Source organism: Alligator mississippiensis, chromosome 14 (assembly GCF_030867095.1).
Source record: "Alligator mississippiensis isolate rAllMis1 chromosome 14, rAllMis1, whole genome shotgun sequence".
Classification (NCBI taxonomy): domain Eukaryota; kingdom Metazoa; phylum Chordata; order Crocodylia; family Alligatoridae; genus Alligator; species Alligator mississippiensis.
In genome coordinates, this window is record NC_081837.1 from 23,012,857 (window position 1) to 23,028,088 (window position 15,232).

The window sequence follows — 15,232 nt, forward strand, 5'->3', positions numbered from 1 at the left end:
TCTTAATGCAGTGGCCTGTGTTTTAGCAAAGGACTAAATGCTACATCTCGAGCGCTCTCAGCCCTGAATACTGAGCAAAAACAACTAAGGGACGCTGTTTTAGAGAATAGAGCTGCTATTGATTACCTCTTGCTACGACACAATCTGGGGTGTGAAACCTTAAAAGGAATGTGCTGCTTCAACCTCACTGATAATTCTGTGCTAGTTGAAGACAAAATTGGTGCCTTACAACGATTGACACAGACGTTGAAAGAATCATCTGCCTTAGAATTTTCCTGGTTAACTTCCTGGTTTCCCAATTTTGGATGGTTGAAACAGTTATTTTGTATGGTTGTTCTGTTTTGTTTTATAGGGATTTTGGTTTGTTTCTGTATCCAATGTATACCTGTTTGTATTGCATCTATCTTCAGGCCTAAGGTAAATCAAATGATTTTGAAAACAAAGGAAGCTGAGAATACTAGATTTCTGTTAAGTCAAATTGAATGGAGCAATCATAATTAATAATAATTATGAATGCTCCAGAGGAGGAAATGTGAGGTTTGACCAAGAAACTACTATACAAAGCCTAAGCAAAAGTGAATGTTATGTGACGAATGCCCATCTGCAATGATAAGGAGCAGACAGTCTTAGATAGAGGAGGCTTGAAAACAAAAAACAGAATCAGAAGTACTGGGAGAAAGAGCTCATTAAAATACTAAAAACCACACCCCTAGGTGGGCAAAAGATCTGCTAATGAAACATGTATGTATATTAATGAGATACATAGCTAAAACACAGGTATAGAGACATGCTCAGTAAAGAACTCCTTGCGTCACTCCTTTATAGCCAATTAGCAAACAAGGATGCTTATAAAGGTTAAGTCAACAGATACTACTACTACTACAAGAACAACCAGCACCACTACTTCTACTACTACTACTACTACAAGAACAACCACTACTACTACTACAACAACAACCACTACTACTACTACTACTACTACTACTACAAGAACAACCACTACTACTGCTAGTACTACTACTACTAATACTACTACAAGAACAACCACTACTACTACTACTACTACTACAAGAACAAACACTACTACTACTACAAGAACAACCACTACTACTGCTACTACTACTAATACTACTACTACTACAAGAACAACCACTACTACTACTACTACTACTAGTACTACTACTACAAGAACAAACACTACTACTACTACAAGAACAACCACTACTACTGCTACTACTACTACCACTACTACTACTAGAACAACCACTACTACTACTACAAGAACAACCACTACTACAACTACTACTACTACTACTACAAGAACAACCACTACTACTACTACAAGAACAACCACTACTTCTACTGCTACTACTACTACTACTAGAAAAAACAACTACTACTACTAGTACAAGAACAACCACTACTTCTCCTACTACTACTACTACAAGAACAACCACTACTACTATTACAAGAAAATCCACTACAACTACAACTGCTCCTAGTACAAGTACAACCACAACTACTACTACAAGAACAGAAACTACTACTACTACAAGAACAACCAGCACCACTACTTTACTACTACTACTACTACTACTACTACTACTACTACTACAAGAACAACCACTACTACAACTACAAGAACAACCACTACTTCTACTACTACAAGAACAACCACTACTACTACTACAAGAACAACCACTACAACTACTACTACTCCTAGTACAAGTACAACCTCTACTACTACTACAAGAACAGACACTACTACTACTACAAGAACAACCACCACCAACTCTAGTACTACTACTACTACTACTACAAGGACAATCACTAGTACTACTACTGCAAGAACAACCACTACTACTACCACAAGAAAAACCACTACTACTACAACAAGAACAAACACTACTTCTGCTACGACTAATACTACAAGAACAACCACTACAACTACTATCACTACTACTACTACAATTACAACCACTACTACTACTACAAGAACAACCACTACAACTACTACTACTCCTAATACAAGTACAACCTCTACTACTACTACAAGAACAGACACTACTACTACTACAAGAACAACCACCACCACCACTAGTACTACTACTACTACTACAAGAACAACCACTACCACTACTACAAGAACAACCACTACTTCTACTACTACTAATACTACAAGAACAACCAACACTACTACTACAAGAACAACCACTACTACTACTACTACAAGTACAGCCACTACTAATACTACGTGACAACCATTACTACTTCTACAAGAACAACCGCTACTACTACTACTACTACTACTAAAGAACAACCACTACTACTACAACAAGTACAACCACCACTACTACTACAAGAACAACCACCACTACTACTACTACTACTACTACAAGAATAACCACTACTACTAATAATACTACTAGAACAACCACTACTACTACTACAGGAACAACCACTACTTCTACTACTACTACAACAAGAACTACCACTACTACTGCTACAAGAACATCCAATTCTTCTACTACTACTACTACTACAATAACAACCACTACTAGTACTACAAGAGCAACCACCTCTTCTACTACTACTACTACTACTACTACAAGAACAACCACTACTACTACTACTAGAAGAACAACCACTACTAGTACTACAAGAACAACCACTTCACCTACTACTACTACTACTACAAGTACAACCACTACTACTACGACAAGAACAACCACTACTTCTACTACTATTGCAAGAACAACCACTACTACTACTACAAGAACAACCACCTTTTCTACTACTACTACTACAAGAACAACCACTACTACTACTACTAGAAGAACAACCACTACTACTACTACAAGAACAACCGCTTCACCTACTACTACTACAAGTACAACCACTACTACTACAAGAACAACCACTACTTCTACTACTATTACAAGAACAAACACTACTACTACTACAAGAACAACCACCTCTTCTACTACTACTACTACTACAAGAACAACCACTACTACTACTACTACTACTAATACAACAAGAACAAACACTACTACTACTACAAGAACAAACACAACTTCTAGTACTAAAAGAAAAACCACTACTACTACTATAAGAACAACCACTACTTCTACTACTACTACTACAAGAACAACCACTACGAATACTACAAGAACAACCACCACTACTACTACTACTGCTACTACAGGAACAACCAATACTACTACTACAAGAACAACCACTACTTCTAATACTACAACTACTACAAGAACAACCACTACTACTACTACAAGAAATAACACTACAACTACTACTGCTGGTACTACTACTACTACTACTACAAGAACAACCACTAATACTACTAGAACAACCACTACTTCTACTACTACTACTACTAATACTACAAAAACATCCACTACTACTACAAGAACAACCACCACCACCACTACTACTACTACTACTACTTCTACTACTACTACAAGAACAACCACTTCAACTACTACTACTACTACTACAAGAACAACCACTATTACTACTACAAGAACAACCACCACTACTACTACAAGAACAACCACTACTTCTACTACTACTACTACTACAAGAAGAACCACTACTACTACTACAAGAACAACCACCACTAGTACTACTACTACTACTGCTACTACTATTACTACAAGAACAACAACCACTACTACTACTACAAGAACAACCACTACTACTGCTACTACTACTACTACTACTACAAGAACAACCACTACTACTACTACTACAAGAACAACCACTACTACAACTACTACTACTACTACTACAAGAACAACCACTACTACTACTACAAGAACAACCACTGCTTCTACTACTACTACTACTACAAGAACAACCACTACTAATACTACAAGAACAACCACCACTACTACTACTACTACTACTACTACTACTACAAGAACAACCACTACTACTACTGCTACTACTACTAGAAAGAACAACAACTACTACTAGTACAAGAACAACCACTACTTCTCCTACTACTACTACTACAAGAACAACCACTACTAATATTACAAGAAAATCCACTACAACTACAACTGCTCCTAGTACAAGTACAACCACTACTACTACTGCTACTACTACTACTACTAGAAAGAACAACAACTACTACTAGTACAAGAACAACCACTACTTCTCCTACTACTATTACTACAAGAACAACCACTACTACTATTACAAGAAAATCCAACAGCTGCAACATATTTCTAGCTGGCTGCTGCTGGCGCACAGGCAAGAGCAAAAGATCAGGATTTAAATTAGAGACCTAACCATTGAAGTGAAAGAGAGAGACACTGTACCCGCCTGCGTTCGACTAGGAGTTCGCGCGCCGCCTTGTTCCGGACTCGAGATCTTGCACCCCCGGGCTTTGTTGGTACTCCCCAGGGTTTACCCTGGCTGGTATCAAAGGGGGACCCCAGAACTCGCCTGCCATGACTTTGATGACTCTCTCAGTGGGGGGTCTTCCCTTGGGGTATCCCCTGGTACCGGCACGCCTCTTCGTGGTTACTCTCGGGGCTCCGTCCTCCCCTACACCCCGGCCATATGCCACCTCAGGTCTTCTTGTCCTGGCCTCTAACCCGTCCTCGTCTCGTCCTCTCTCGGCTCGGTCACCCTAGCCACTACCGGCGGTCTTCGGACCGGGTATGCCTCTCCCACTGGGGGGTGCTGCCCTAATCCCTCCTTCCTTGGGATGCAGACATCCTCTCTTCTTCCCCAATAGTCCCGGCCGCAGTTACCCGCGCCGTCGGCTCTGTAATGTAGGCTACAGCTGGCACCATTCTTGGGATAGCTGTTACGCCTCCTGCTGCCTCGGGTGTCGGGTTCCCCGCTGGCTGCTGCCCCACCTCTGGGGCTGACTTCTCCCCTTGTCTCCTCACTCCTGGGTGCTCCGCTGCGCTGCTCGCAGCCTGCTCCGCCTCTACCCGGCGGCGTCCCGCACTCTGCGGGTGGCGGCTGATCCCCTGCTCGCTGGGGCTCTGCGCTCCAGCTCTCTCCCGTCAGCCGCCCTGCTGCTTCGGCGGGGCCGCCTTTTGTTCCTCCCAGCTGGCATGCCCCGCCCCCGCCGCTCAGCCGCAGCTGGATAAATGCCCGGCTGATGACCTGCGCCGGCAGCGCCGGCACATGGAGTTTCTTCAGCTCCTCCGGCCCTGCGGGAGGTAAGCAGACCCCTTGGCCACCGCGGGGGTCTCCCAGTGCCCCTGCTCCCCTGGGACAGACACATAAGGGCTTTTTAGATTAAGAATGATTTCACTTACTGGCTTTTGGTTTAAAATTGGGGGTGGGGGGAGTGTGAGACAAATAATAAAATGACTATTTACAGAGAAGATAACAGGCCTTTAAAGAGTGCTGCTGATGGAAGAATGCAGCCAAATGATGGGTGGGAATACAGCTCTGGACTGAGCCGGGGGGGTCCCAGAATTATGATTTGCTCTGAGAAAGTGAGTGTGTGTGTGTGCGTGTGTGTGTGTGTGTAGGTTGACATTTCTGAAATTCTTGCCACAATTTTTCAGAGACTGTGCAAAATCTGACTGCTCTCCCAAAGCAGCATAGACAATGCGGAAGGATCAGCCTGACATCTGAAATGCAAAACATTCAAATCAGAGGCAAGGAACAGCAAGGCGGGGTTCCAGATGAAAATATGACTCTTGAAATGTAATGTTTTTTGCTGATCTTAATGCAACTGTAAAGGTGCTGAAGGGCTTCCTTGGAGTGTGCAAGCTCATTCAGGGTGTTTGCACTCTTGGGACAAGGCTCTGCCAGCAGGCTGTTCACACAGGATGTGTGCACGAGATTTGACAGCTGAAACTCCAGTGCAGGAAGCCTGGAAAAAAAGAAGTGAGACGGGCTTCTACTGTGTGCAGAGAAGCCACCACCTACCAAGTACCCAGAATTGCCTTTACTGAAGGAGCAGGGGTTGTGCAAATGGGTTCCCCTCCCCACTCTAAAGATCCCCTTGTGCAGGGGGTCCCTGGAGGGAATGAGGGACAGGGGTTGCTAGTGGAGGTTTTGTGGGAGAGCTGCAGAAAGCAGCTGTGTGGCAGCTCCAGCAGAGAGCTCAATAACGTACAGGTGAAAGGAGTGCTCCAGGTGCCAACCACAGGAGAGCTGGCTTGGGAAGTGTCTAGGGAGCTGTGTGAGTGACTGCAGGCACCCAGGAAAGACTGGACAAGGCAAGAAACCCTGGTCTCTGGAGCAGCCACACTCCTGACAGGCCCCCGCATCTTCTGTCCAGATGACGGCATCACCACCCCTCTTGTGAGGCAGAGCGAGCACCACTCCCCGGGGCTCCGCTGCAGCCACTGCACAGTGGGCTACTTTGCTGCAGGCAGAGGGATTTTGTGGAGACCTGGCTGACTAAGCATCTATACATACCTGTTATACGTTGCCTGAGTGGTAAAGTTGATAACATAATTGTTTTTGTTAGATGATGAGTATCATAATTGGGCTTATTGAAAACAGCTCAATAATGAGCTATCATTAGTAGCTCAATAGCTCACACAAGTTAATAGCTATTGAGCTTGCACAAATAATATAGCTATAAGGGCTCAAAAATGAACAACATTTTGTTATTTATGGGATGTCAAATTTGTCAGTCTCTCAGTTATTATTTGTCAATCTCTGAGTTGTTATTGTGAACAATAAACTATTGTAAATAGTTACTTAGTGTGTGGTCTGGTGCGGGGAGCACCACAGGAGAGTGCTCCAGTGACTGGTGCTCCCAGCCTGTAGACAGAGTGGGAGCAGACCGAGACCTATTGGCACCCCAGGATCCCAAAAACTTGGACATGGCTGCAGGTAGTGCTGCCACCAGGGTCACACAATATTGGTATAAAAGTGTGTGTGTGCATACATATACACATACTCATACTTCTATATAGGTGTATGTGTGTGTACATGTGTATATATACACACATAGATGCAGTACATCAAAATAACACACGTACAAAATAATAGATAATTGAATATCAGTAGATGTGTTTACATCCATATAATGCACATATAATTCGACCTTGAAAACTAAGTTGTGAGATGTGTATATTAATGAAGGCATCCTCATGATATCGGGGTCCCCTACATCTGCTACACAATATAGGTAATACACATGTATGCTTTATGATAGTGTTTGTGTGTGTGTGTTTACAGTGCATGCTTTTTTTTTTTTTCCACATGAAAAAGATCCCTCAATGCTGGTTAGTAAGATTTTCATCTACTCTTTCATTTTGCAATAAAGGCATTTTTTAAATGTAGGTCAAACTTTATTATATGTCAGCTGATCACTGTAGCTCCTTTTTATACTCATTTTGAAAGGGGGAGGGGTGCAGGCTGGAAAAGATTTACAAGCAGCTGGGTTTATTAAAAAATATTTTACTTCTTGTTGAACTACCAAAGCAGGGGCTGAGTTTCCTATCGAAACCTGCAGTGAGTTCAGAACGGTGACTTGACAGATATGTTTACTGTTAAAACCTCAGCATCCAGTGTTAAGGATATATCCGCCACATGGTGTGCGGATGTACGAGATCAAGGGAAGAGCAGACAGGCTCTCGGCCCATCTTTGGGATCATAAATCAAACAATGCAGGAAGGGACAAACAGCTTGTCTCCAAATCCACTGGACCTCCAATGCCTCAGTAGAAGCCCCGCTGACATAAGTAATCTCCTGGTGATTTATTTTAATAGTTTTACAATGCACATTTGTCTTCTTTTTAATATTGCAGGTTTCCATTTAATGAAGTAGCAGACCGGCATGAGTGTGGTGTTAGTGCTACTTCCTACGGTGCTGTCTGGTACGCTCACTGCGGCTCAGCTCACTTGCCCCAAGAACTGCAGATGTGATGGTATACTGTGAATCTCAAGCATTCAGAGATACCTCTTGGAACATTTCTGGAGGATCTCAAGGCTTAGCGCTGCACTACAACAGCATCCAGAAGCTTAAACAAATCAGTTTTGGGGCCTGAATCAGCTCATCTGGCTTTATCTTGGCCATAATTACATCAGCTCCATGGAGGAGGATGTGTTTCAGGGGATCCGAAGGCTGAAGGAACTAATTCTAAGCTCCAACAAAATTACTCATCTGCACAACAAAACATTTTACCTGGTCCCCAATCTCCTCAACCTGGACCTTTCTTACAACAAGCTACAGGTGCTACGATCGGAGCAGTTTAAGGGCCTTCACAAACTCTTGATCTTGCACTTGCAGTCAAACTCCCTGAAAATGGGACCAGTCTGAGTTTTTCAATATTGCCAGAACCTTGATTTTCTGGATTTGGGCTACAACCGTGTACGGAGTCTGTCCCGCAATGATTTTGCTGGCCTCCTGCGGTTAAGAGAGCTCCATCTAGAGCACAACCAGTTTTCTAAGCTCAACTTGGCCCATTTTCCACGCCTCTTCAACCTTCGATCCATTCATTTGCAGTGGAATATGATCCGGTCTGTTAGCCAAGGGTTAACGTGGACTTGAAGCTCCTTGCACAACTTGGATTTATTGGGGAATGACATGACAGGAATAGAGCTCAGGACGTTCCGACGCCTGCCCAACCTGCACAAGCTGAACCTGGATGCCAACAAACTCACCAGCGTCTCTCAGGAGACCATCGATACATGGCTTTCACTAATACAAATCTCTCTGTCCAGAAATCTGTGGGAATGTACTCAAACCATTTGCCCTTTATTTACTTGGCTTAAATATTTCAATGAGAATAAAGAAAGCAGTATGATATGTGTGGACCCTAAGCACATGCACGGTGAGAAGGTGAATGATGCTGTGGAAACATATAATATCTGCACTGAAATCCAGGTGGCGGTTACCGAAAGTTCATACTAGGCACCTAAAATGCCCCAGAGGCCACTTTTTATTCCCAAACCTACCCTTTCTAAACTGGAAAGTAATCATCCAACCTCCATTGTGCCAAGTCCTTCTCCAGACCTGCCGGCACCTGGAGTGGAACCTGAGTATGAGGGTGTTTCCTTTCACAAAATAGTTGCTGGGAGCATGGCCCTCTTTCTTTTAGTGGCTATGATTTGGTTGGTTATCTATGTGTCGTGGAAGTGCTACTCAGCCAGCATGAAACAAGTCCAGCAGCACTCTCTTATGAAGGGGATCAGAAAAAAGGCCAGAGAGTCTGAAAAGCAAATGAACTCCTCTTTACAGGAGCATTATGTGGACTACAAGCCAACTGTGGATGTATCCGTTAATGGATCTGGACCCTGCATGTAGAGTATCTCTGGCTCCAGAGAATGTGAGGTATGAACCCCGATCCTCCTAAAACTATTTCAGCAGCTGGGAAGGAGAGGTAAATGTTTGAAGCTTTTGCAGCGTTTCCAATCACTAGAAAAATTAATGAGCCTTTGTGCTCTTGGGAGTGCTCAGTGGGAAAGGTTATTTAAATAAATGACAACAGTCGGAGAAGTGACGGTGGTTATTTTCAACAGTGCAGACTTGAAAGAGGTTCATCCAAGGATGAGATTAAGTTGGAATAAGTTGCCATGTTAAACACATCTAGAGCCTGAATTTCTTCTTGCCGGGACCCGTTTTACGCCAGTTGCTTTACGGGCAGTGCCAGATTATGACATGCTAAACTATGTCCATCTTTAGAGGCCGCATACGATGAAAATAATCCAATGTATGTATACTTTTGTCACATAAGGACAAAAATGTCCACATTTAGAGAGTCGTTTTCCCAGATTTCCTTTATCTCCTTTATTTACTAGCTGCTTATTATAAAACTTGACATTGAGTCGGTTTTAATTTTCTTATTTAGAGGCCCCTCATATTGTGAGGCCCTAAAGTGTAGATTAAGTAGTTTAAACCTAAATCCAGGACTGTTTATGGGAGTCACTGACAATGTGCACTGGTGTAACTGGGAGGCGATTAAGGCACCTGCTGGTCTAGGGAACATGGAGTAGAATGCTTGCGGGGAAAATCTGTATAGTAGGGTCAGTATTATATCTGGTGGCTTCTCCAACCTATTTGACAGGGGTTAAAAAATATGATGCCGTTTCTCTTTTCCATATTCAGCCTGCAGTTCAGGGATATAATTGATCACAATGAGACTTGAGCACTAGCTTAACCCACTTGAGTGCTCTGCTGAATCAGGATGGATGGGAGCTCTTGTTTATGGACTTGCCTGAACTAGGGTCCTAAAGTAGGGAAAAAGTCAAAAGTAACATTTGCAAATGCCTGGTTTGGTGTTTTTTGCTGTAAAGTTTCAACCGAGAGACCAAGAGATGGCAGAAGGGGATGTAGCTCAGAGTTGCACCCTTTTACATGAGGTGATGTTTTGGCTCTATAAGTGTAAGTAAAAACCTGGAAGTCATGGGGGAGCGTGTGTGTGTGTGTTGAGCATATACACACGTATATATGTTGAGCTGTAATTTTGTAATAATTAGGACATTAATAAATAAGAAAGGGTTCTACTTTAGATCCCCACGGCCCATTTATACATAGTAAGATGGATTTGTGTTATGCCATTTCAACAAAGACTTCTTTGGGTAACTGACTTTCTGCTTATGTGACATTGTGCATGTGCTGCTGTGGTGTTAAAGCCAGGTTAGACTTGGTTTTTCTTATCACTGTAAGCATCCTAATGGGAAACATGAACAGCTTGTTGTGGCTCCTTCCCATCCCTGGAATTCTCAATGACTTCCGCAGGTTGGGTTTAAACCAGGTTAGGGCTTGGACAGTGTCTTTGACGTTCAGATATGCTAAAATGTAAGGTCAAAATTGTTTAAGTGTAACAACTGATTTTGAGTGACCAACTGGAGATCCTTTCCTAGGACCTGATCTTTTGCGCACTTTTCTGAAGATCAGGACCCTTTAAGATATATGAATTTGGGCACGCAAAAGCACCAGTCACTCTTGGAACATGTTTGCTCTAATGAGCCTGATAAAAAGTAGAAGTCTGTGCTTTGTGTTTAACTTGCTTAAAGCAATATCCCTGCTGAAATCAAGGGACCTTGCATATCCTCACCTTTGCCACCAGAAGTAGTGTGAATAATGTATGGTATCACTGTCAGCAGTGGTACGGAGAAAAACAACTCGGTGGAATTACTCTGGGTTAGCCTTGGTATCAGTGTGACCCCCAAGACCTCCTTCTCTTGTCACTCCTGGGTTTGGTTTGGTTTTTAAATCCAGTGTAGCTCCATTAGCTTCAATGAGATTCCCTTTGATTTATGCCAGCACAACTCAGAGGAGAATCACATCTCTAAAGAATGAGTCACAATCCAGTATCTGAGTGGAATGACCACTAAGAGACACAGGAGATGTTATACATCAGAAGTAATTTAAGGTTTGAAAATATCTCCAATTGGTGTGTGATCATGGCGATTGAATAAAAAGGTATGTGTTTTACCACGGGGTAGTAAACAAGGGGGTTTATATTGCATACTTTCTCCAGGTCTATAGTGATCTTAATCTGAGATGAACAATAATGAGACTTCAGGCCATGGTGATGCTGCTGTAAAGGTCATCTCCTGGGAAGATAAAGTCTGAGCATCTGTTTATGACCGATTACCTTGCAAAGAAAGATCATTCAAGTAAGGTTTTAAGACCATTTGTACAAGTGCAAGATGGCCTTTAACAGTACATGTTCACGTCTTTCTTGTGGATTTAGAAAGCTGGGGTAGCTGAAGATTTCTGTGTTCACAAATGATACGAGTTCAGATGCAAGTAGCAAAGAGCACAAGAAAGGAAATGTAATATAAAGGTATTTAATCAGAAATTGGCATTTAAATGGATTCTGATGCAATCTTAAGAAGGACAGGGCAATCCATAGTATTAGCTAAATTACTAGTTGCAAGTCAGCACTGTTCCATGACCTGCATTAGTATGTCTGTGTACCTGAGATGAGATCTGGCCCTGTAATCCCTACAAATGACATGTGTAGGCACAAATTACGTGAGTCACCTCCATCCTTGGAAAGGTCTTTGAAAAAATTATGAAGGATCATAGTTGTGGGAGCCCAGTGTAAAAATCAATGCAGAAGGGAAAGCACCATGGATTTGTAGCAGGTAGATGATACCTTACCAATCTGGTTTCGTTTTATGACAGGGTCACAAAAAGCTTAGATGCAGGAGTAGAGGTGGATGTCGTTTTCTCGGATTTTAGCAAGGGCTTCCATATGGTGTCTTATCCCATTCTCATAAATACATTTAAGAGGCTGTGACATAGATGTTTACACTGTCCAGTGGGTGGCAAGTTGGCTTAGAGGTCACACCCAGAGAGTGGTAGTAGATGGGTCGTTATCGACCTAGAAGGATGTGGGGAGTGTAGTCCTGCAGAGTTCGGTCCTTGGACCTGTAGTCTTCAATGTCTTCATCAGTGACTTGGATGTGAGTGTGAAGTGTACTCTGTCCAAGTTTGCATACAATACTAAATTGTGGGGTGAAGTGCACACTCTGGAGGGTAGGGAACAATTGCAGGCAGACCTGGACAGGTTGGACAAGTGGGCAGTACACAAAAGGATGCAGTACAACAAGGACAAATGCAGAGTGCTGCACATATGGCACAAGTATATCCAGCACAGGTACTGGATAAGAAGTGACCCTCTCAGCAGCACAGCAGCGGAAAGGGATTTCGGAGTCACAGTGGATCCAAGATGAACACGAGTGATCAGTGTGATGAAATCACCAGGAAAGCTAACCGCACTTTATCATGCACCAGCAGATGCACAATGAATTGATCCAAGGAGGTGATACTTCCCCTCTACATGGCATTGGTCAGACCACAGTAGGAGCACTGCATCCAGTTTTGGGCACCGCACTTTAAGAAGGAATTTGATAGACTCGTGGGTCCAGAGGAGGCTGCTCATATGGTTAGGGGCTTACAGGAAAAGCCCTATGAGGAGAGACTTATGAGGGACCTGGACCTCTTCAGCCTCTGCAAGAGAAGGCTGGGAGGTGACCGTGTGGCCGCCTATAAATTTCTTAGGGGGACACAGCAAGGGATCGGAGATGCTCTGTTCCCCAGGGTGCCTCTTGGGGTAACAAGGAACAGTGGTCACAAACTGACAGAGCAGATTTAGGCTGGACATCAGGAAAAACTTCTGGGTAAGGGTGGCCAAAATTTGGAATGGGCTTCCAAGGGAGGTGGTGCTCTCCCCTGCCCTGGGGGTCTTTAAGACAAGGCTGGATAGTCATCTGTCTGGGGGCATCTGACCCAGCACTCTTTCCTGCCCAGGCCGGGGCTCGAACTTGATTCTTTGAGGTCCCGTCTGACCCCAGCATCTAGGACTCTATGAATTTCATTGGTGCATTGGAGAAGTGCAGATGTATGCATCTGTCCTGTAGTCTTAACTTTGGACAGCCGCTTGGATAGAATTCACCAGATTAGACTCCTCGGGGGGATTCTCCTCTCTCCCACCGCTCTGAACCTAGAGTAACTTTACCAACGTCATTGCAGCTATTCTAGATTTGTACTAGGGGAAGAGTCTTGTTTTTTTCTTTCAACAATTGAAGGGACCGACCAACTTCACATGATCGCCATGGGTCACACGTTTGCAGGCACGTACGGTCAAGTTAATTTTATTTACTCAAAAGCCGCCTTCTCAGATCTCTCCATAAAACTCCCATCTCCCCAGTGTCTAACGAAGGCATGAGCATGGCTGCTGGCTGGTGTTCTGTCAACTTTACTTTTCATGCTGAGGATTATTTCCCCTATTTCCCTCTGTTTCCTAGCATGTTGTCTGCCAGCTGATATTTGATTGTTGGGGGAAGGACCTACCTTTCCATGACTGCTTGTACAGCACCTAGCATAGTGTGGCATTGATGTCTCCAGCCCCTACTGTAATGCAAGTATTAAATAATAAATATTTGCTTCAGTATGTCTGTTCATGTGAATAAAGTTAAGCCTGTGTATAAATATCTGTTGGATTGAGGCCACAGGTTGTCAATGCACCTGCTGGAAAGTTGACCCTGTATTTCCATGATGATTTAGTATACCTTGGCTATTAGTAGAGAAGACTAGAAAAGACATTAAAGCACCTGATCATTGAAGACTCACGTAACATCCCTAAGCCCCTACTATCTTCAGCTTGGATTTAACATTTGTCATCCCTACAGCTACCAGGTTCAACTTGCAAAAGGACAGACATGCTCTGTACAGCACTTATCAATCGGAAAAGAATCTTCCTCGGTATCTTCAGCAAAAGAAAGTTTCATAACTGGGGAAAAGGGGAAGTGGAACATAACAGTATTAATATTTGATGCACTCAGACAGACATAGTCTGAGAGGACTCATATTTGTGAGAGAGAGATGTAACTCAGGGCCATCTTTACCAGTCCTGACTGGCTCATTCATTGTTCCCATGATCAGCTTTCACAAACAAGAAAGATTTAGAGGCAAAGTAAGGTCAGGGTCTCAATTTTTTTTTTTAAGGACACACTGAAGTGGCTCAAGTTTTTTATTGATTCCACTTTGTCTTTTTGTAAATCATTGCCTGTCTTTGAAAAAATAATAGATAGGAAGGATTTTTGGAGGCAAAAGCAACCAACTCATGGTTTGAAAAATGTGTGGGCAGCAGGAAAGGAAGGATTATTTAACTCACCTTTCCATTTATAACCAGTGGAAGGTTCCTGAATGTTTTATCAATGGAAATTAGAGATAGTTGATGATTCCTAAGGGCTGTGTAGGATGTACCCATTGTTTTCACAGTGTGGATTTTGCGGTAAAAAGGGCCTGGCTACATTTTATACCTAAACCCCCTGTTGTCTTATGGCAAACCAGAATTGAAGCAGTGCATCTTAGATTCCAGCTCAGCATGGCATTCGAGCATGTAAGCAGCCCCAAATACTTCAGGGAGACCTGTCACCTGCTTAAAGTTGTGTGTGCATTTGGAGAGCTTCACTGAACCAGGGCATAACCTTGCAAATAAGAGAGCAACAGAAGCAAATTATATGACTGCATTTACAACCTGGGCTATCTGAATGTCTCTCTTGAATGCAGGTATAGAGCCAAATTCAGCCTTGTTGTAAAAGGGTGTAAATCCATTGGCATCCGGTGGTGTCATAATCACTGCACCTGGCTCATCATATTCCATTTAGTCTACTGGGAAGCCTTGCTAAATAACGCCATGCTTATGATTTTGGTTCTTGCTCTTCTATTAGCCAACTGCAGCTCCTTTAGTTTGGTCTTTGTCTTGTGTATGTGCCAGTATGCAACCTGCATTTTTCTCACTTATTTGCATGAGTGCTCA

General features: G+C 43.1%; 1 pseudogene; it reads left to right on the top strand.

Annotated features, from left to right (window-relative positions):
* Positions 1-7,728: 7,728 nt before the first annotated feature.
* Positions 7,729-15,232, top strand: part of LOC102567687 (leucine-rich repeat transmembrane neuronal protein 4-like) — a 37,077-nt pseudogene continuing 29,573 nt past the window's right edge.